At 36.3% G+C, this 21,990-nt stretch overlaps 1 protein-coding gene across 31 annotated transcripts in view; it reads right to left on the bottom strand.

Annotated features, from left to right (window-relative positions):
* ADGRL2 (adhesion G protein-coupled receptor L2) overlaps positions 1–21,990 on the bottom strand; it is a 597,884-nt gene that overhangs the window by 342,239 nt on the left and 233,655 nt on the right. For all 31 annotated transcript variants that reach the window (XM_074335025.1, XM_074335028.1, XM_074335029.1 and 28 more), the window contains exon 4: positions 9,389–9,494. The gene's annotated coding sequence lies outside the window, so the exon portion shown is untranslated. The remainder of the gene's footprint in view (positions 1–9,388; positions 9,495–21,990) is intronic.

Genomic DNA, 21,990 nt, shown 5'->3' with positions numbered 1-21,990 from the left:
TAGTAATAAACTGGGTTTAGATGCACATAGAAAGTGATACCTCTTGCTTTGAGAGGTAGGGGGTAATTGGAACTATCAGGACTGTGGATTTGGGTGATTACAACTAGTATCATTGATTCATTAAAAAGAGAAAATGGCATCCTCTATTAGTTAGTACTGAAGTTATAACAAATTAACACAAAGTTAGCAGCTTAGGAACACATACACTTACTATATCCCTGCTTCTGTGGGTTAGGAGTCTGGGGTGGCTAAACTAGGTACTCTGATGTAGGGTCCTTTAGAGGGCTACAATCCGGGTATCACCCTGAAGGCTAGACTAGGGAAGTATCCACTTTCAGACTCAAATGATTATTGATAGGATTCCATTCCTTGTGAGCTGTTGGTAATGGCCACCCTCCGTTCCTTGCCACATAGGCCTCTCTCCAACATGGCAGATGAATTCATCAAAGCCAACAAGAGAGGGATTATGCTAGCAAGAAGAGACAACCTTATGTAGCTTAATCATGAATGTGACATCCCGTCATCTTTGTCATATTCTGTTAATTAAAAGCAAGTTACAAGGCCAGCCCATACACAAGGCAATGGATTATACAGTGCTGTGAATGCAATGGGGCAGGGCTCATTGGTAGCCATCTTAGAGTCTGTCTGCCACACCAGCTCAGATCTATTATTCAGAATTTACAGCGAACTGTGGGAGTCAGAGAGACTTATTAGAAGCTTTTAAAGAGACACTCATCTCTTTTAGCTAGAGGGAAGACAGATTTGAAGATCAGGTTCACTTCATAATTGTGAAAGTGGCAGAACTTTAAAGAAGGCTAAATTCTTAGCCTATGCAAGTCCAAATTCAGGGCCATGGAAAAAACAGCATGCATTCTGTGTTTGGGATAGGGGTATTTGGGTAGTTGAGAACCTGAAATCTGCATATTCCCCTGAATACGTTTGGCTTACAGCAGTGGTTAGTAAACCCTTTTCTCTTGTTGGAAAAGAGACATTTTTCTTGAAAACTATACAGAAGTCTCAGATGTGACAGGTCTTACAAGACAATGCTCAGGAGCTGCCTGTGCTTCTTCTCCTCATGGGAGTCAGACCGATGGTTTGGGCCATAACTCAGCATATCCTGACTAGGAAAGTAAGGACCTGCTAAGATAAGGTATACACCAAGAGAGTGCCAGGAGTTGGCTGACATATATGCCCAGATTGTTGCCTGGGAGTGGATGCTGAAGGCCCTGCAACCAAGGTGGGCAGAATATAAAGCTAAATGCACAGTTTGCTGATATGGGGTTACTCTGTTGTGACACAGATTTTCATACTCTACCACGACTCTGGGTGACAAATCTAATATAAGGACAGCTATTAATTACTTGGAAAATGTAGTGGCCCACATGAAATGAAGTAGAGATCCCAGCACTTTAGTAATAGATAGCGGAACAGATTAAAAAGAAAAATGGGCATGCAAAAATGGGATCATTATATACCACTAAAAAAATCTACATTTGACTCTGTTCCTCAGGAGGGCTTGGAGAACATTCTGTTTATTAACATGCTAAGGAATCTGCTAAAGAGGGGGATTCAGCAGTGAAGTAGCCTAGTCCTTCTTAGGCCAGGGATAGTGGGTGATGCTGTTACTGGACTGGGGTCCACTGTGGCAATGGGGATGTAGGGTTACAGATCAATGGGCTATGGGCAGCGCCTAAATGTCAGAAGCAAAGTTGGTGCAATCGCCACAAAGGGAAATAAGGTTGGACTGTCTGTTCTGCCTGTGGGGTGGAGGCTGTCTCAAAGTATCTATGGAAATGGCAACATTGTGTAAGGGCAAGACAGATGGGCAGCTAACAAGGGTATTATTTGTATATATAATCAAAAGAGATTTAAAAATTAGATAGACCAAAGGCTGAGGTTCTTAATCTCTTGCTCTGTCTGCAGACCTGAGCTAATTCTCAGATCCAGAACCCACTGCCCACTGACTGAAGGAGATGCTGGGTACCCATGAGAAAGGAACTGCAACATTAATGAAAGTGTGTGACTCCCTACTCCTCCCCAAAAGGATAAGAGCTACTTACTCAGGAAATGTACGGGGGGGAGGGGGGGGCGGGGAAGGGGAAGGGGAGACTCTTTAGGCAATATACCTAGATCTGCAGAGGTACAAGCCCCCAAGGAGGAACACCTAAAAGGGGGACAGCCAAAAGAGATGGTGACTCTGTTATAGCCTTGGAACAAACTGCAGACGGGGAAGCTGTGGTTTCTTCTGCTAAGTCTTCTCTTACATATTAGCCCAGAAAATGTGACTAACCAGAATCCTGAAGAAATAGTGCCTGGATGGAGTAAACTTGATGGAAGAAGCAAGTGGGTCTGAGCAGTGCAAGGGGTGGACCGCAGTGGTTGTTGGCGCCTCTCCCATTCCCCAGCAGCTGTGAGTGTTTCGCTGCTAACAGCTCATGGCTGCATCCTTGCCAAAGATTTATCCTGAGCTGAACAGTGCCAACTCACCTGAGAATTACCCTCCTTGGGGATAAGAGGGGCTATCCCTGTGGAACAATTTATGTTCCAGAGCTCAGCCAGGGGCCAGGCTAAGCTAAAGCCAGTTTTCACCTGAGACCACATCCTTCCTGGCTATCTTCTTTGGCCTATTGTGCTTCTCTTGCTCCCCATCTCCTGAGAGCACTCCCTTAATAAATCATTTTCAGAAAAATTTCAATCGCAGGCCCTGCTTTAGGAAGTCTGACTTAGGACACCATCTTTTGCTATTAACTATACTGGAAAAATCTTCTTTTCCATCCATATCACTCTGACCCAAACCTGAGAAAATGCACATGAAAAATTGTATTGAAGTTGCCAAACAATTTTTTTTTAACCTCCTAAAATCTCTGCTTAATTTATTACCACAGCCAAAGCTCTTACTCATTTTCAATTCTCAACTTCACTATAACTGATGACCATTATTCTATTCTTGTTACTTTCCAAGCATTCCTTTATACTGATGCCAACTATCTTTTAAAACACAATTCTGATCATGTTACCCCCCTACTTAAACATTTTGGTGACTTTCCACTGTTTCCTGGATGAGATCTCAACTCTTTAATGTAGCATACAAGGCTTTGTTTATTGGGCTGCAATTTGGAACTGAATTATAGCAGACTCTTTCTCTGCCATATAACCTATACACCATGTACAGCAGTCAGACTCAACAACTTTTTATCCCCTGATGAGGCATACTCTGGTTTGAATCCATGCTATTCTTTCTGCCTGAGATGGCCTCTCCTTCCTCTTCTGCTTGTGTCCAGTATATGTGTCCAGCTCATATACTGAAGTCCTAACCCCAGCACCTTATACTTAAAGACACAGTCTATTTATTAACTTTTCTGTGAAACTACTATTGACCAACCCATTACTTGTTTGCAAACTCCAGGAAGAATTAATAACATTGTTCTCTGTGCTCTTATAGCATTAAGTACACACCTACGGTATGATGCTTGTCATATTTTTTGTGATTGTTTATTAACATGCCTTTCTCCCCCACATGACTTTGGATTTTTCAAGAACCATGTGATTTGTCTTTGCATCTGTAATAATTACATGGCTTAAGCATAGTATTTTCAAATATATACACAAATTGAATGAAGAACTTGGCTTATTCTCAGATAGCTTCTCAGCCTGACAAGTTGGTCAGTTTTATTCCAGTTCCTGCCTTTAGTCATTTTCCTCTTACTGGAGATTTGGAAGCTGAAGAGAATCTTTGGACAACTGTCTGTTCACTTGTGTCAAATGGTTGTCCCTACCTTCAGTCCATCATTGAATGAGTTTATATAATTTTAAATCCTATGCATTCACACACATTTACACTCCCAGTGATTTGTAACAAACAGACTGACAAATCTATTTCTAAGTGGCAGTAGTAAGCCTGAAATTCAGCACGGTGACATAAATGCAAACCTATATTTTCTCTCTCCTTGAAGGTCATAGCAAGCATGGGAGAACTGAGAGAATCTGCTTCACAAGTAGTAAAACCCACTTATTACTTCCTAACTTCTCTGTATTGTAGTCACTCTGGAGGCCCATTTAATTGGTCAGTGTTTCTGCCATCTAGATTTCCAGATAAGCAGAAAATGATGCTTTTTAAGTTTTCAACTTTTTCTGAAAAAATGTTTTTTATGTTTTTGAGGGGCTGGATTTTGTGGGTCTAGCCTTAGGAAGTTCAAATAAATATACTTAAGAAAAATCCTCAGTATATTATTAGAAATTGTATTAGTGACCTGGAATAAACCAGAAGGTAAAAACAATCATAAAGGCTCTGTATTATAGGAACTCAATGGTTAATGTGGCATAAAGCCTGGTTATGAGAATCTGACCTGCTAATAATATTCATTGTTTTCCTCCAGCCACATTCTTAGCCTTGGCTCCTCCAGCTCCCTCTGACTTCAAAGGAAACTCTGCATGAAGAAGGAAAGCACACAATAGGAGAATTGGTCTGATTATCCCCCTCTGTTTGGAAATGGGTAAAGATTATAGATACGTTTTCTTTTTTCTGTGCTTTGGATTATATAATGTCAATTACCTCAAGCAAAGCCCCCTACCCAGGCTAATGCACTGATTTGGATTATACCCAAATTGCATAAAATTGGAAACAAGATATTAATAATAATCCATAATGGTGTAACATAATATAATACATGTTTATTTTCATTGGCTTTAGCTGGTACAATAAAAAAAGTAAATTAGTTTAGAGATTTAAATTTTGTGTTTATCACACCCTGATCTTTTTGCTCTTCCTTCACCACTTCATATTATGAATGAGGTAATTAAAGAGTCTACTTCTTCCCTGTTCTACTATAGCACATTTTTGCCTCTTTAAATGTGGTTGTGTGTTCGTGAGTATGTGTGTGAGAATGTGTGTATGTGTGTATGTGCATCGACTACTTTAACCAACGTTTGAAAATGAAAGCTAAAGGCCGAAGCATTGAATTAGCCCGACCTGGTAATTAAAAGACCATACATAAAGTACTAACCAGGAACCGCCGATGGACTTTTCATTCTCAACCCAAAATGAAACAGCAAGCATAATAATCCCACATAGCTTCTAAGAATGATGTCAGGATGTGTTCTCTCAGAGTCAGCTACTGGTCATGACTTACATCAAGTTAAACAAAATAATGAAGGATCAGGGATTCTGGAAGGGCCAAGAGTTCTAACAGGAGATCTTTAGACCTTCTGCCTGCAATGCATAATCATACTTCCTGTTTGTTTCATTGGTGCTTACCATTCTCTGAAAGCAAAAACATTTGTAACTTCCACGTGAGGGACTAAATGTTCTGGTCCCACTCTTCCTGTTTAGAATTATTTCCCACAGAAGTGAATCAATACAATTTAAACTACTAAATAAAAATAACAACAAAATATCCAATAAAGTCTTTATTAAAGGCATAAAGCTGTGTCTTATTAAACTTCCAGAATATTTGGGATTGTCCAAACTACAAAAGAATTATATAAACTCTAAATGAATTCCATCAAGGTTGGCTTGCTGTTTAAATTTCTTTGATAAAGACTCCATTTCCCTTATAAGTCTATACTGACCATAAGGTTCCATATTACCCAATCAAATCTTAGAGCAGTAACAATAACTGGAGATTTGATCTCAAAAATGGCTTAATTTGAACTACTTCTGCTCACAAATATAGAGGTTGTGGGTAAGTAGCATGAAGGTATTTTTTTCATTACTAAAATAGTTTAGAAATGTATAAAATAAAAATGAGTTTTTTATGAATTGAATGGTTTAGAAAGCCCCCAGCTTTAGTGGCTTGTCATTTTTTAGCCAGCTTTTAGGCTTGACTTACCAATGCCCCAGGAAAACAAAGCAAGAAACTTGAACGCAAACCTTTCAACCAGGTAACTCTATAGTTTATAAGTGGCAATGAATGACATTTCCTCAGGAAAATTTTGGAAATTACCAATGTCACACATTTTATTAATCCATGTTTAACCTGAAGCCTAGAAACTAGCTCCCCTTCTTCCTGTCTTCAAGATTTCTATTACCAACTGTACTATGTTGAGGTTTATATGACAGGCCATTTCAACACTTTTGTTTAGTTAAATGGAAGTGCATCACTTTTAAAGAAAAGCCCTATTGCCAAAAAATATAAACAGCCCTAACTTTGATTAATATAAATATTTAAAAACCAGAACATTCTGTTACATCTTACAAAAACAATTCTGATGTAGCTGATGGGAAAGAAAAAGTGCTTTCATACATTAGACGAATCCAACAAAATACAGCTGCAGAACAAAATTTTAAGTAAATATGAATTGTTTGTCTTTTCACGGGGCCCTGGTATTTACTTAAATGGAGTTATTTTAGAACATTCCATGTTTCATTAGTAACAATGAAAGTTTTTTTTTTTTTTTACAGTTTTAATTCTGAAGGATTTGATTTAAATTTCAAAGTCCTATAATTAAAAAGCACCATTAAACTTTTCCTGCTGCCCAGTTTAGGGTTTTGCTAATAAGCCACTGGACAAGAGATGTATGAAATGAATAGATGAAGAAAAACATTAACAGCAAAAGCGAGGTCTGGAGGGTGAAGTTAGTTTATTAGGCCCCGTTTGTCACGAATGGCCCTGCTACACATATAAAAGCAAATCCCTCTACCTTAGAAGATTAATTCTGAAGGAGGCACTCTTGGGTCAAAGTATACATAAGCGTGTGCCTAATCTCAGAGAAATCAGGCTATTTTCTCACAGCAATTAAGCAGAGGTCTGGGGTTTCACCCACAGTGTATTTAAACACAGGATACAATTAAACCCCAAAGTATTAATATCTTTGCTCTGCAAAATTGCCCAGGAAATAGATTTTGCCCTCTTCCAAATGAAAAGCAAGGCAAATTAAGAGAATAACTTGATTCTTAGCTAAGTTGCTTGAAATAAGAGTGTTGAATTTTCTTCTAATTGCAAATGTCTTATGTACATAAAGACATTTCTTACTTTACAATAGGGTAAGAGTTATAAGCGTTCTAGTTCCTTTAATCTAAATAACGAATCTTAGAAGTTTGCATGAAAATGAACTGTAATTAAATTTCTTATTCAGCATATGTTAAAAATCCACTCCTTATAAAAATCTGAGAACTCACTGTTTACCACCAACAAAATGTCACAACTGGAAAGCTTTGCAGCCAATGCAAAGAGTAAATAAAAACATAAATGTAACTGTTTAGCAATCAAGTGTTTGGAGGGATTGCTTTCTGCAGAAGTTTTTCTTGAAGACATTTTATTAATATACTCATCTGAAACCAAGAGTTAATTTTCTAGAGAGAATTATTGACAGTTTAAATCACTGCTTCACAAATGCTAAATATAAAAAAAGTAAATAAATAACTTCTAATTTTTGTGTACTAGCTCTCTAATGGCAAAAATTTTAATAGTATAAAAGTTATATTAAACAAACCACCATCTTTATATGGACTTTGAAAAAAACAACCCTGGTATTTAAAACATTTTTCCTCATATTACCATTATCGTTACTTCTCTTTTGTCTACATATCAGATTAATATTCCATTGTATTGTCAAACCAAATTCTCTTTGAATTTTTGCAGGAAGAGTAGTGGAGAGGAATTGTAAAAGACAGAAATTAATAGCTTTTTAATTTATATAGCTGAATCAATACTTGTTTTATTTATATAAGAGTTTCTAGCAAGATGCTTGTAGGTGTACGATCCAGTGAGAAATTTTATACTCCATCACACACAGGCATGCTCTTAGAAATTCAGAAAACTGAAAGAATGATGCAATGTAGGATGAATCAGATGTGGAATGGTATATACATGTGTGTACTGACATATTTTCCTACCTACCATTCCACTGTTACTTTTAAGTGGAGCTGAGTAGTTAGTTCAGGTAAAGCGCACATGGCAATGTCTCTTGAAACCACACTATAAATAGTTCAGGCCCTTTTTGATGTGTGCTGAGATATGTGAGAAGGCATGCAATGTGAATTTTACGAAGGATTGTTTTAATAGGACCAATGACTTTAATAGTACTTCTTGCTGACATCACTGGCAAATTGGTCTAGTCTGTAACCTTTAAAAGTGCAGCATATCCCAAAATGAGTTACTTATTAAACAAATGTTCTTTTTTTTGAGTGCAACTGACCTTTAAATGATTATTTCTCAGCACTTGCAACAAAGAGAATCTCACCTATCACCTTTACACTTTTGATGCTACAGGGAGTAGATCCATAATCTTTTCTCAACACTTAACGTGCCATACATGAAATTACAAACGCTAATGAGCACTTTTTCTATTAAGGGGGAAATTCTATTACTTTATTAAATGACTGCAGTATATAGAAGCTATGGAAAATTATAACAATAAATTGTTATTTTAGTCAACCTGCAACCATTTTAGAAAATATAACTCCAAAGCATCAAACAGTTATTTACTGTTAATGACAGTTTCTACGGAAACTTTCTCCCCTCAACTTCCAAGGGGTGTGGTGGGTGGGTGGGTAGGGAGTGATTTCAAGAGTTGTAGTTGATTAGAAAAACATTGCCTTTAGGCTCTTGCACTTATACAATACTTGCAGGCAATTTGAGCTACACCTACATACAACTTGCACAGTACCCATTTTCACTGATTGGAAGGAAAAGCTTTTGAAACTACAGAAGTATCGATAGAATATATATCCTGTAATGTCAGCAATTTTAAGATTATGCTTTCCTCAGAAACATCTTTCCTTGTAAAGATGTAATGGATATAATCAAGTCATGGTTTTCTTTAATTAAGTGAAAATGGTAATTGTAAACTTTATTCTCAGGAATCTAAACAAATCCAGCACATATTAGGAAGAGCTAATGTTTTCTGGTTTCACTTTACTACTAGATGGAAATCCACGTTACTTCAAGTTCCAATAGTCTTTTCTTGAGCAGATAACCTAGTTTACACTTTAGTAGAGCTGCTGAATCAGTTTCATTAGCCCAAATATTTTGTCTCTTAAAAAAAAGAAATTTTTTAATTTTGAAAAATTCCAAGAAAAATTTATTGATCTGAAGGATTAAAATACTGTAACAAGCTAGTATGTCCATACTTTACATAAATTTTACTGTAATATTCAGGTACAGGTAACTCAGGTAACTGCTTATGTGCCACAATAAACTTTTTTTTTTTTCCCCCGCAAATCTGACCTTATATATAAAATACTGTTTTGGAAAGGTGTTGGACTCCTAAAATTTTAAAATATCAACCCTTCACAGAATAAAAAGCCATTTTTCACTTAAGTAATCTTTCTCTCTCCTCTTTTTGCACATCTCTTACAAAGTGCATATATTGGAATAAATTACCAAGACATCTGAGAATTTTTTCCTAAACAATGAAAAATAACTGTTTTGAAATAATGTTCACTTACGATTCTCTTTTCGTCTCTGACTTGGTAATATTTTGTAAAGCATGAGGGGCAGCCACACGCCTTCATCAGAGAAATAAAAATTAATGTCCTTTGGAAACATTGGGCTCTGAAAGAAAAAACCAAATAATAGCAGAGAGATATTACTTATTTGTCTCCCTTTAGTTTAATTTACAAAAAGGCAAATCAATTATTTTATTGGCATGTAATCACAAAGGAAAACACATAGACTTAAGACTAAACTGACTCATTGTCAAGACTCCCTGGGTTTTATTCATTAATTATCGTGGCTGCCAACAAACAACAGATGAAAATCAACAATGCTGGATAAAATAATCATCAAGGGCTTCTATGTCTGTAAACTATTTAAATTCTTGAAATTGAATATTTATGATGAGTGATGCTCCTTTAATGTATACCATATTTCTGCCAGTTCTTAGCTCTGACTGCCTTAGCTCAGAAACCCCAGATGCTCCTGTCCTTTTTTCACACCCACCTTTCCTTTGGCTTCATCACGGCCCCCTTTGCTAACATCATGCCTGTTAGAAAATTGAATACCTAGTGTCACTTGCAGCTTTTCCAGTGTCCGCTCATTTCGTGATACCCGTCTCCATCCTTCACGGTACCAGTTTAGTTTCACTAGCCTATCTGCCGTTCAAAGGCAGCCCCTATGAAAACAGTTGTGAAGCTTAGTTTGTGCTTATCAATACAATGTAAAGCAGTGCGGGTTTGCCTCCTTGGGGTAAGGGAATCCATGTTGTCTGACAGCACTCTGGCCACAGATGTGACTGGTTAACTGTACAAGCAAGGAGGATAAATCCACACAACAATACTTCATTCACCAAGGAAATCTGCAGTGGATTACAGCTTCTCTATGGTTAAGTCTGGTCTTAATTTACTGCTTTTATTCAGTTTTCAACCACAAACGAGCCCCTTATGAGGCATTCACTATGCAGAATTGACAACTCTTTTTATCTACTTGAAAAATATTTTTGGATAATAATTTATGGTTACAAAATATTTTAAGCAGTTTGAATAGTTATATTATATTCTTTCAATGCTTAATGATGCAGGATCCCCTATAAAAATGGAATGCCAGGCAATTTGGTAATTTTTCATACAGTATTCATAACAACAGGACCATTTGGCCATAGAGAAACACAAATTAAAAGAAAACAACAACTGCGTATTTCATGAGAAGTCTTTTAAAGACTTTTTAAAGCTCTTAAATTGTATCTCAGGAGAAAATCAGAGTTCAGAACAGTGTCTAAAGGCCATATATATATATATATGTATTTATATATATACACATATATGTATATATATACACACACATATATATAATGGGTGAAAAATAATTTTGGCAAGTATTGTATTTTATTTATGGATTATTATGTTTAAAATAGCATTTTGAACACCCTTCAGAAAGAAAAGAAAAAGCTGCAGGTCTCTCTGAGGACATAAGGGAGAGTTCATATGCTATTTATATTTTATACATGAGACCAAATGTGTGGGTAGGTTTGTACTTTTTCACTATCAAACGTATTCTCTTAATTTATATTCTGAATTAATGCCATCTTTTTAAAAAATCCATCTGAAGGTGCTCATTATTATTGGGCAAAGAGTCGTTTTCAAGGACTGATTGCCAGGAACTGCAACTACTCTGGAAACTTCAAATAGGCTGGAAAAAAATCATATACCTTTAACAAGGATCAAGTGCCAGTAACAGAATTTGTCCTTTTAGATGCAGTATTTTGCGTTGTCTTCTAATATTGCCAAGCAGTGACCCTGTACCTAGAAATAGGACCCATGTAAATAAGATGAAATGTATTTTATAAACAAAGACAAAGGAAGTAGTGTGGTTGATGTTCTTTGAGATGATAAGAGTTCCTTTTGCATTGCTTTAGATGAATTTAAAGTGCAGGTACACAAAACTAGAACTTTTCTCTTGGCAGAATTTGAGCACTTTCAGACTCATTGATACTAAAGGATTCTACCCATTGCAGAATGAACTCCCTGTAGATTAACAAAGGAAAACATTCAACTGAGGTACTTGCCGTTTTCCTCATTACTGGCTACACTATCTTGAGCAGGGAATGAGTGCTTGGGGGAAAGCATCCTTGGCATTTACAAGAAAGGACATTGTTTTTACAAGGAAGAACACATTTTCTAACACATCGCTCCTCAAATGCCATAAGTAAATCATATTTTAAAAAATGCCAAATTATGTGTGTGCATCAGGGGGGAAAACTACATAAATGTGCAATAGAAAAATAATGAACTGTATCACTTTGGTTAGTTAAGCAATTATTGCTTCTTTATAGACTCAAATGTTATTTGGTTTTCATCATAAAAACAGGTGGGGTTTGCTGTTTTATTGCTGTTGTTGGTTTGTAATTTTGCTCAAAAGAATGCTTTTTATCATTCTTGTTCTTTTAGAACTTGTCATGTTCTGCCTTTAATTTGGTAACTAGGTTTCATCACTTTCATTAGATGCTCTAATGAAGGTGTAAAAGAAAAGGTTAGTAAGGTGATAAATTACACAAAGAAGCACCAGATTCAAATGCCACTTAATATAATTTCAAAATCACTTATATTAGAATAGTTTAATTAATAATACCACAGCTACCTTCTGTTGTTTATCTCAAACATATTAATGTACAGATAAGAGCAATTTCTGTACCAGACTATAGAAGAGCAATTTCTGTAATTTCAAACTACAGAGGTTTGGAATTATGACATCAGTGAACTAGCATTGATAGTCCAAGGGAAAATGGTTTCTAACCATTGACCCAGCTGTGGGTCAATGAACTCAAGATTCTGAGGACGATTTGGTGGATTCTCTCCAATCCACTTGGCACATAGATTCATAATGTTCCTACATCATTTGCATTACACCCTGTGTACCTGGATGCTAATCTCATTTCTCCTTCCTTTTCCTGTCAGGCATTATATGTAAAGTTAGAGTGGGAGGGTCATTTAACAATGAACTTCCCCATTGTATAATCATTACAAAGCTATCCTGGCTAAATAATTTGTTGTTTTTTAAGTCACTGTGCAATTTCAAGGTTTTAATGGTCCTTAAAATATAATAACCTGTGTCATTTATTTCCTGAAATGAAAGCTAGTTCCAGCCTTTGGAATTCATATAAACAAGGGGTTCAATATGGTTTGAAGAGAGAATGAAACCCTGATAAGCAATTAATCTACCCTGAATGCTTTCCTAATTGTTTGCACCTTTTCTGATTAAAAAAAAAATGCAGATTTATTCAAAAGAAAATCAAACAAAACATACATCCAAATCTTTTTATTGTGCATTTGTTAGTGTGAAACCCACACACAGTGGGACAGGAAAACTGAACCTTTAAATGATTTAAAAATAAAGATGTTTCTGGTTGAATGGTAACAACTTTAATTATTTTCCCTGTGCCTTGAAGCTATGGGAGAAGGGAAAGATTTAAAATGGAAAACTAGATAAATGAGCCTAGAGAAGGGGCTAATTTCCTAACAGGATAATCCTGCAAGTGACACCTGATTGGGAAAAACAAGTTGTGGTAAACTGTTTGCTGATTTGCAGAGGCCCAGGCTTCAGAGTTAGGCCAGAGACATCATTGAGACTCAAGACTTGGCTATAAAACAGAGCTGAGTCTGCTTGCTGTGTCTGCCAGCCAGCATATTACCAAAGAGCCTGGTGAGAACCTAGACAAGACTTTCCAGTAAAGTCATATTGTCTGAGAGACACTGCACGGGCAGGGGAGACTTGTTGGAGGACCGTTGCGTAACAGGCAGAGTGAAGACTCAGGAATCTAGGAGTAGAAGAGAATGCATCTGATTGGTTAGTGGGATCAAGAGAACTAGAGCCTGGCACAGATTCATGCAGGGTGTCAATAGTCGAGGGCTACAGATGAAAAGATCGTGACTTTTTCAACTCAGAATTTATGTGTTTCTCCCTCGGCAGAGTGGTACAGGGCAGAAACAGCAAATCCAAAAATACAGAAATCAATGAAAAGGTGAAGAGTTTACCAGAGCACAATTAACAGGGACAGTAACAAAGTCAGAAAGCTTGCTCTTGAGTGAATGCCAAAGGCATCTCAGGAGCTTCTATAAAGAAGTATTCCTTGTAGGAATATGATAACCATGCTTGAAAGGAGAAGCATGGGATCCAACAAGATGATATACTGTCCAAGACTGAGACTGAGACAGACTACACCACCCCATTTCTTAGAGAGGAAGTACTAGAGGTTAAATAACTTTATAGTATGTATCATACTGCATAAGTATGAAAATTGCACACACACACACACACACACACACACACACACATATGCATATACCTAAATTAATTGCTTGGTAAAACATATATAGCCCAAATTGTTGAGTTAATTAAGAACAAGAACACTGGTTGCCAAAGTTCCAAGGCATAGAACATTTATTCAGGTGCCAAGTAGAAACACACCTGAAATGTGGGTGTGCCATACTAAGCATTCCATCATATTTTTGGTACGTAGCAAAGACTGGCCTCCATTGAATCTGCCAAACACTCTGTAACCCGGATGAGGACCACACGCCTATCATCCGAATGGGGTTAGTCTCTTATTGGAGAATTGCCAAGTAACCCAATTTTAGAATAGCACAAATTTTAATTATATGTTTCATTTAACTGACACCTGTCCTTGGAGGCTGTCATTAAAATCTAACAAGCTGTGATGTGGGAACTATTATTATCTATGATTTTATAGGGGCAAAAATAAATAAGGAGAGAAAGAAAGAAAGGCTGAGAGGCTTAGAAGAGTGGTAGAATTGGAAGACCAGAGATTCCAATGGTGAAAAAGAGCACCCTATCAATTACCTAGAAAAGGTACAGAAAATGAAAATACAGATCATTGAATTTCTGGTGTTTGAGGTATGATTTTACTACACAGCTCCTTTATAATTTCGTTATGGGTATAGTATACCATTCATTTCCTGGGTAAACTGGGACAAAATGCCTCCTAAGTAACATGCTTGACCCTGAGAATGCACTGATTTTAAAAATAAGTTCTACCAATTTTGAAATCCCATACTCTGTGTCTTCTACATTTAGTCTGTGCAAGAGGAAAACTGATGAAAGAAGGGCATGGGGTATAGATGAAACAAGATAGATAATGTGTTGATAATCATTGAATTTGGATGGTGGGTATATGGCGTTTGTTATACTATTCTGTTTACTTACGTATAAATTTGGAATTTTCCATGATAAAAAGGTAAAAGAAATTCAATTTAGAGAAACATTTAGATACTTGTACAGTTATATTTGGGCAAATTACTTCACTTTATCCTGCAAAATTTGGCCATAAACAGGAGAACAGATCATCTTATATTAATTATATTATATTACTATGCTTTTGTTAATGATCCCCTTGTTACCATACCAAGTCCTCTTAAAAATGCAAAACCAAAAAAATCTGTATATATTTTCCTAGTCTTTGCATTCACAGACAGTCCTTTTATAGCAGCCTTCGGTTTCCAGACTGAATGCCAAATATGCTTCCTGTTTAGATCAAATTTAGCTTGAACTAAAATAATTAGCCCGTGGTCCTAATTCTAATGGAAATGTAAGACTTTTAACTATTCAGTGATAGCAGCACTATTAGATACTGCTGCCAACAGTGATCTATATGAAATCATTAGCAGACTGTTTCTTAGAGATACATGCAGAATTTGTCCTAAACCAAAAGCAAAACAATAAAAACTACTGCATTTTAACCTTTCCATGAATTTAAATAAATAATATGTACTGGAACTGCACATTAATAAGGCCTGTTAAGCTTGGGAGTATTTTACGTTCATCTGTAGTTCATCAGACAGGTTCATGACCTCAGTAGAATTGCTCTAGCTCCCGCAGTTCTTAAGCTGGCATGGGGGAGGGTGCGAAATATTATTTTTATGATTAGAAAATTTTACTAGTACTGACAGAAACAAGGAAACACATTCTGATATTGAGTATATGCTCTGAAATTAGCACATATGAAACCAAAGTTATTGAATGGATAGACTTTTATTCCTCTAGGAACCTTAAAACTAAGCAACCAAAGAAAGCTAAGTATAATGCTGTGGGTTTATTCTTAATGTAGGAAATTAAGGGCCAGCCGCTACTTTCTGTCTGGAGGTACATACACAGGAGGACCACAGGCTTATTTCACAATTTGGTAATGACAAAAATGTATAATATTTCTTATTTCTTCTTATTATTATTATTTTAAATTAAAGTTTATTGGGGTGACAATTGTTAGTAAAGTTTCATAGGCTTCAGGTGTACAATTCTGTATTACATCATCTATATGTATCACATTGTGATGTTTCTTATTTAAGAACATTTTTCCCCCCACTAAGTGGTATCTGTTTTGGAAGTATCCTAGTGTTAATTTTTATCCTGCCTTCCTCCACATTTCCTATTGAACAACATCCTGTGACAGCCATTACCATTCAGGGTCTCGCTGCTAGAAGAGGTCCTGCTAAAACAGTGAAATAAGTCCAGTTGCATCTCCATCACTCAGCCTGAGAAAATTTCATCCACAGAGCTGATTCATGCTACTTCTTTGGATCTGCCACTGGCAGCACAATAAGGGATGAATGAAATAAGCACTCAGCAGCTGAATGCCCTTAAAGACCACTTGGGAACTTTATTTGGTGCCAAATAAAGTGACCTGCCAGTGTCAGCTGCGGGAAGCATATTGTACTGGGCTCTGCAGTCTCTCCCCGTTGCCTATTCATTTCTGAGGAAATTTTCAGGTATTGAATTTTAATCCATGATGCCCAATTATAATCTGGGACCCTTTTACATTAGAGACTGGGCTTCACCCCATTTGGCAATTAAATCAGAACTGCCTAATAACAGGATTTTAATTTCCGGAAAGCAGGTGCTTCCTTTGCTCAGTCACCAATCTCTGATTTTCCTTCCTTCTCTAGCTTAAACCATTTTCATTTTCATATATCCCCCCTGCCTCTGGCCCCCTTTTATAAGTATTCATTGCATATTAGATGATTTTCCTGCTTAAGCCTGTAGGGATTCCCACAGGCTTCTTTTAAAAATGCTTATAAAATTTTAAAAAATATTCATTTGCAGGTATCCTTTTGATCTCTACTTTGTAATAACTTACTATAGTATTTTTTTAAATTAATCTGAATAAAGGCTTGTTTACAACATTATCTAACACTTGCAATTATGAAGCAAGTCTCCAGAAATAATTACTGTCTTTGTTAACTTTCTTTGTCTCCTATTTTTACCAATTCAATTAGAGACTTCTTTAACAATTCAAAAACTATTATTGTTTGAGTTTCTTTAAGGCTGTGTGCCTTCTCCAGACAGTACTTTATTGTTCAAAATGAGTATTTGAGAGAGCACTTAAGTCACATCCTATCTAAAAAGAAGTTCCCCTCCACTCACATGTACTAAGATAGTGCGGTGTGGTCTTATCTTCCAAAACTACTTTGTGCAAGATTAAGCCGGTACCAATAGAGTCAGTAGAGAGGAGATTGTGAAACCAGATGTCAGTTTGTGTTGATGATGACAGCTTCTTTATCCATTCCATTGCTATGAATGAGCTACCTACTTTCCTATTTCCATTCCCACACATGAATTATAAAATACCGTTGAAATATTGTTCCTATAATGGTCATCAGTAGGGTTAAATTTAAACCTTTGGTGGCATAGACAGACCTATGTCATTGGTGAGGGAGGTGAGTAAAAGGCAGAGAAAGCCAAAAACAAAACAAAACAAAAAACAAAACACAGTAGAAAGGGAGAAAAAAGGGGTGGCATTATGAAGGAATAAGAAGGAGAGAGAAGTTGGAGGAAGGAAAAAAAAAAGGGAAGCTTAAATTAGGAAGACATTTGAGTGTTACCATCAAGGAGCTTTATCTGCTCATAGTTTGGCTGTCTTCTGCACAGACGCCTCTGCTACCTACCTGGACTGCCCAAACATAGTCTTAAATGGGACCATGGGGAAATATTTAATTTAAAAAGAGCAAAGCAACCAAATTCTGGATTTGAAAGAGGTAAACGTAGAGAGCTTTGCAAAAACACTCCATTGCCTAACAAAAGGATGTATTTATTTCACTTAAAGAATTAGCTCTCCTAGAATATAATAAATATGGTTTGATTAAAACATGTGTGAAATCGTATGTGATGGTGTTTTTAAAACTGTGTTCTGAGAAGCACCCATGTCCTGATAGATAGTAACTCATATTTCCTTAAGAAAAGCATGTCTTCAAGTACATTTCAAGAAACTAAATCATATTTGCCTTTTGGGTAAGTCACTATGCTTATTACCAAATTATAGGCACTGAGAAGTCCTGCAGTGAAAAAAAGAAAACAAAAAACAGTTTATGTTGAACCCCGCATTAAAAAAAAAAGTTGACTATGAAACTTTTTCCTTTTAAAACCCTATTAATAATTTGCATTTTTGGAACAGGGTTGTAAAGGGATGTATTCCAGTATTAATATTTATGATTTTGCTTTGATTTTGAAAAGTAGGAATAGCTGAAGTACATGGTAGTTTTCATCTTTGGAACCAGAATATTAAAGTTTCATACATCTGTTTAATGTGCAGTTCATTAAGTTGTTTATAAACCTTATACCTTATGACATTGTTCATTTTTACCATGCGTGATACTCTTTTTGTATTCCCCCCAGCCTCTGAGTACATTAGTGCATGATACATGTTTTGTTTTCCATTGTATCTCTGAGAACTTGCATTGTGTTTGGCAAATTGTAAGCACTTATCAATATTTGTTTGAATGAAAGAATAAACACTGTAGTAGTAGACACCTTTTTAAGCTATAGGTATAACCACATTAGAATGTGGGTTTCATAAAAATAATTCTTGGCCTCAAAATAAAATAACAGAAGTGAAGGTGAGAATGACTATATTGAACTGGTCTTTAACAGTTTTGTTGAGGGCCAATAAATTCCTCACCAATCACTCTTGTCTGATGCTTTATTGCTCCTGTTAGCTGGTCTATTTTACGTCAATGTTCATTCTATTCTATAATTTTCCAATTTGATTTTAAGTCTTTATATCTTTAATTATCTTCCAATAGCTATTTCTTACCTGTTCTTTACTTGTTGTTGAATGCCTTCTTAAAAGCAAAACTAACAGTGAACTTCATATGCTCTGATAAACTAACTGAAGAAACAAGAAAAGACAGCAAAGGCCTAGGGCTGAGGAGTGTGTTGGGTAGAAGAGATAAAAGAGGTAAGATGTTTAATTCATTCAACAGATATTTATTGAATGCCTATTCTATGTTGGACGCAGTGCATAAAGTCTAGACTTGTCAAGGTCAGCCAAAAATACAAAATACCCATCAGACATATCAATAGAATTAAGAATTGTCAAAATTTTATCCCCTCAAATCAGTTTATACTCTAGAATGATGTGATATTTTTAGAGCAATGATTGATGTGTAAATTGTTTGTCTTATCTATTTTGCTGCTTTTACAGAGGTTTTCCTTTTTTTATCTTGACAATGCTGACAATTTTTGTAAAATTGTGCAATATTTTATGGGCCAGGACAAAACCACTTAATATAATTCTGTCACATAAAATTTAAAGTAATTTTAGTTACTTTAAATAAAAGTAATAAGCATTCAAAAGTCCACCCAAAAAATGTTTTTTGACTAAAGTTTGTCAAACTATGCTCTATGGGCCAAATCTGACCTACCTTGTGTTTTTGTAAATAAAGTTTTATTGGAACACAGCTATACCCATTTACTTACATATTGTCTATGACTGCTTTCTTGCTCCAACACCAAAGTTGCATAGTTGCAACAGGGACTATATGGCCTGCAAAGCTGAATAGATTTATTATCTGGCTCTTTATAGATGTAGCATAGACAACGCTTGGTAATTTGGATTAGAGCAAAATGATAATTTGAGTGAGCACAAAATGATGGATCACTGAAAAAACACTCAGGGGCAGCCGGATGGTTCAGTTGGTTAGAGCGCGAGCTCTCAACAACAAGGTTGCCAGTTCAATTCCTACATGGGATGGTGGGCTTCGCACCCTGCAACTAAAGATTGAAAACGGCGACCAGATTTGGAGTTGATCCAAATCCACAACGACTTGGAGCTGATGGGCCCTGGAAAAACACACTGTTCCCCAATATTTCCCAATAAAATTTATTAAAAAAAACAAAACCCCAAAACAAACAAAAAAACATTCAATGTATCCCTTTGGATAAAATTATGTTCTTATATTTGAATATAATGTGAATATTATTCTGGAAATTCTTATCCAATAAAAATAATATCCTCTTCATTAAAGATCTAAATCATAGCAATTGGAATTCTATTTCAATGTTGTTCTTTTGTTCTGCATCTATGTAGTGTGATCAAAAAATATGGTGAATGTTTCAATTAAAAAATTTATTACAGTAAAAGACACATGGCCATTAATCTCCCTCAAAATACTCCCCCTCACTTCAAACACACATATTCCATCATTCTTGCCACTTTCTGAAGCAGTTCTGGAAATTCTCTTTTGTGAGTGTTATTAGTTGTGCTGTCATGGCTGCCTCGATGTCCTGAATCAATTCAAAACATTTACCTTTCACGGTCATTTTGATTTTGGGGAGGAGCCAGAAGTTGCACAGTGCCTGATCTGGTGAATAAGGTGGATGAAGACACACCGTAATGTTTTTATTTGACAGAAATTGCCATACCAGAAGTGATGTGTGATAGGGAGCCTTTTCGTTGTGATGAACAAATATGGTGACTGCTGCTGCCTAGTGCCATCCAACAGAAAGGCAGGGATCGTCGATACAGGAAACAGCATGCCGAACCTTAGTAACAGTGTGTGACAAATTTCAACTTGTTTGGCGCAGTCATTCAGGTGTGAATTACGGTTCACAGAAGGTGTGTTTTAAAGTGTGCTGTAAATCATCCTCCATCATGATAATGCTCGATGTCATACACTGCTTCTGGTACGGCAATTTCTGTCAACTAAAAACATTACAGTGTGTCCTCACCCACCTTATTCATTAGATCTGTCACTATGCGACTTCTGGTTCTTCCTCAAAGTCAAAATGATTCAGGACATCGAGGCAGCCACAACAGCATAACAAAAGACACTCACGAAAGAGGACTTCCAGAACTGCTTCAGAAAGTGGCAAGAATGATGGGATGTGTGTGTTTGAAGTGAGGGACAGTATTCTGAGGTGAATTAATGGCAGTGTGTCTTTTAATGTAATTTTTTTTATTATTTAAACTTCAACATATTATTTGATCACACTTGTATAAGTAACAGATATAAAAAACTGGAATGTCTAAGTTTTGCAGTAATACATTCTATGCTGGGGATATAGGCTTATTTCAAGAGGTAGTATATTTTAGTGGATATTATAGACAGATTGCAAGATGGTCTATTTCCTGATATCCACTTCTTTGTGTAGTCTTACCCTACACAGAATAGGGCTGACTTGTGTAATCAGTAGGAAATTGCAGAAATTACGGAGTGCAACTTCTGAGTCTAGGTCCTAAAAGACACTGATTTCTGTCTTGTTTTGAAAGAACCAGCTACTATGCTGAGAGGAAACTCAAGCAGCTCTTTGGAAACGTCCATGTGAGAAGGAACTGAGCCATCTGCTAACAGTTGAAGAGGAACTGAGACATCCAGTGGATACCCAGGACTGAGCTATCTTAGAAGCATGCCTTCAAGCCCCAGTCAAGTCTTTAGATGACTGCAGCTCCTGCTGACATCTTGAGGACAACTTCCTAAAAGACCTGGAGGCACACCCACCCAGCTAAGTCACTCATTAATTTTTGACCCTTAGAATTATGAGATGAAAAATGTTTACTGTTTTAAGCCACAAACTTTTAGGGCAATTTGTTATGAAGCAATAGATATCTAATATGGTGTGTGAGTGTGTGGGCTCTGGTGTCACACAACTTATGTTTGAACCCTAGATCTACCAGCTGCTAGTTGTGTGACTTTGGCTAATTACTTAACTATGTTATATAGCTTTCTCATCTGCAAAAATGGGGATTTAATTGCCTGTATCTCACAGAATTGTTGTGAGGAATTCCATGAGATAATGCAAATAGCAATTGCTAAATAAACATTAACAATTATTTGCTTTTAATTATTACTAGAACTGACTCCAAGAATCCACCTAAGAATTTTTTTTGAACCTCCTTTTTTGACAACTAAGTGAACACATACTAGAATTTAAAGGACTTCTATCCTACATTCTAGAGTTTATACAACTTGGAACACCTAAAGTGACTATGGTAGGTCAGTAAAGCAAGTAATTAAGAGAAGAGGCTATTGTCAGTATACCTGAAAATAAGACATATTACCACTTCATAATATTACATATAAACAACAGAAGATGAAGAACAGGCTGCTACCCAAGAACATAGGTAAAACTCTATAGTCAAACCCCAGCCACAAAAGTTTGAAAACAAAATGACAAATGTGATTTTTGGTCTAATTTGCTAAAGCCTAAACCATACATATTAGGGTTTCTTTTGGTAAAAATAAAAGATAAATCACAAAATAATATGATGCTTTGCAGATTGTTTGAATTATCTAACCCTTCTTTAATCCAAGGGATTATTGAACAA

Source organism: Rhinolophus sinicus, linkage group LG06 (genome assembly GCF_036562045.2).
Source record: "Rhinolophus sinicus isolate RSC01 linkage group LG06, ASM3656204v1, whole genome shotgun sequence".
In the NCBI taxonomy this organism is placed as follows: domain Eukaryota; kingdom Metazoa; phylum Chordata; class Mammalia; order Chiroptera; family Rhinolophidae; genus Rhinolophus; species Rhinolophus sinicus.
This window is presented reverse-complemented; position numbering and strand designations above follow the sequence as displayed.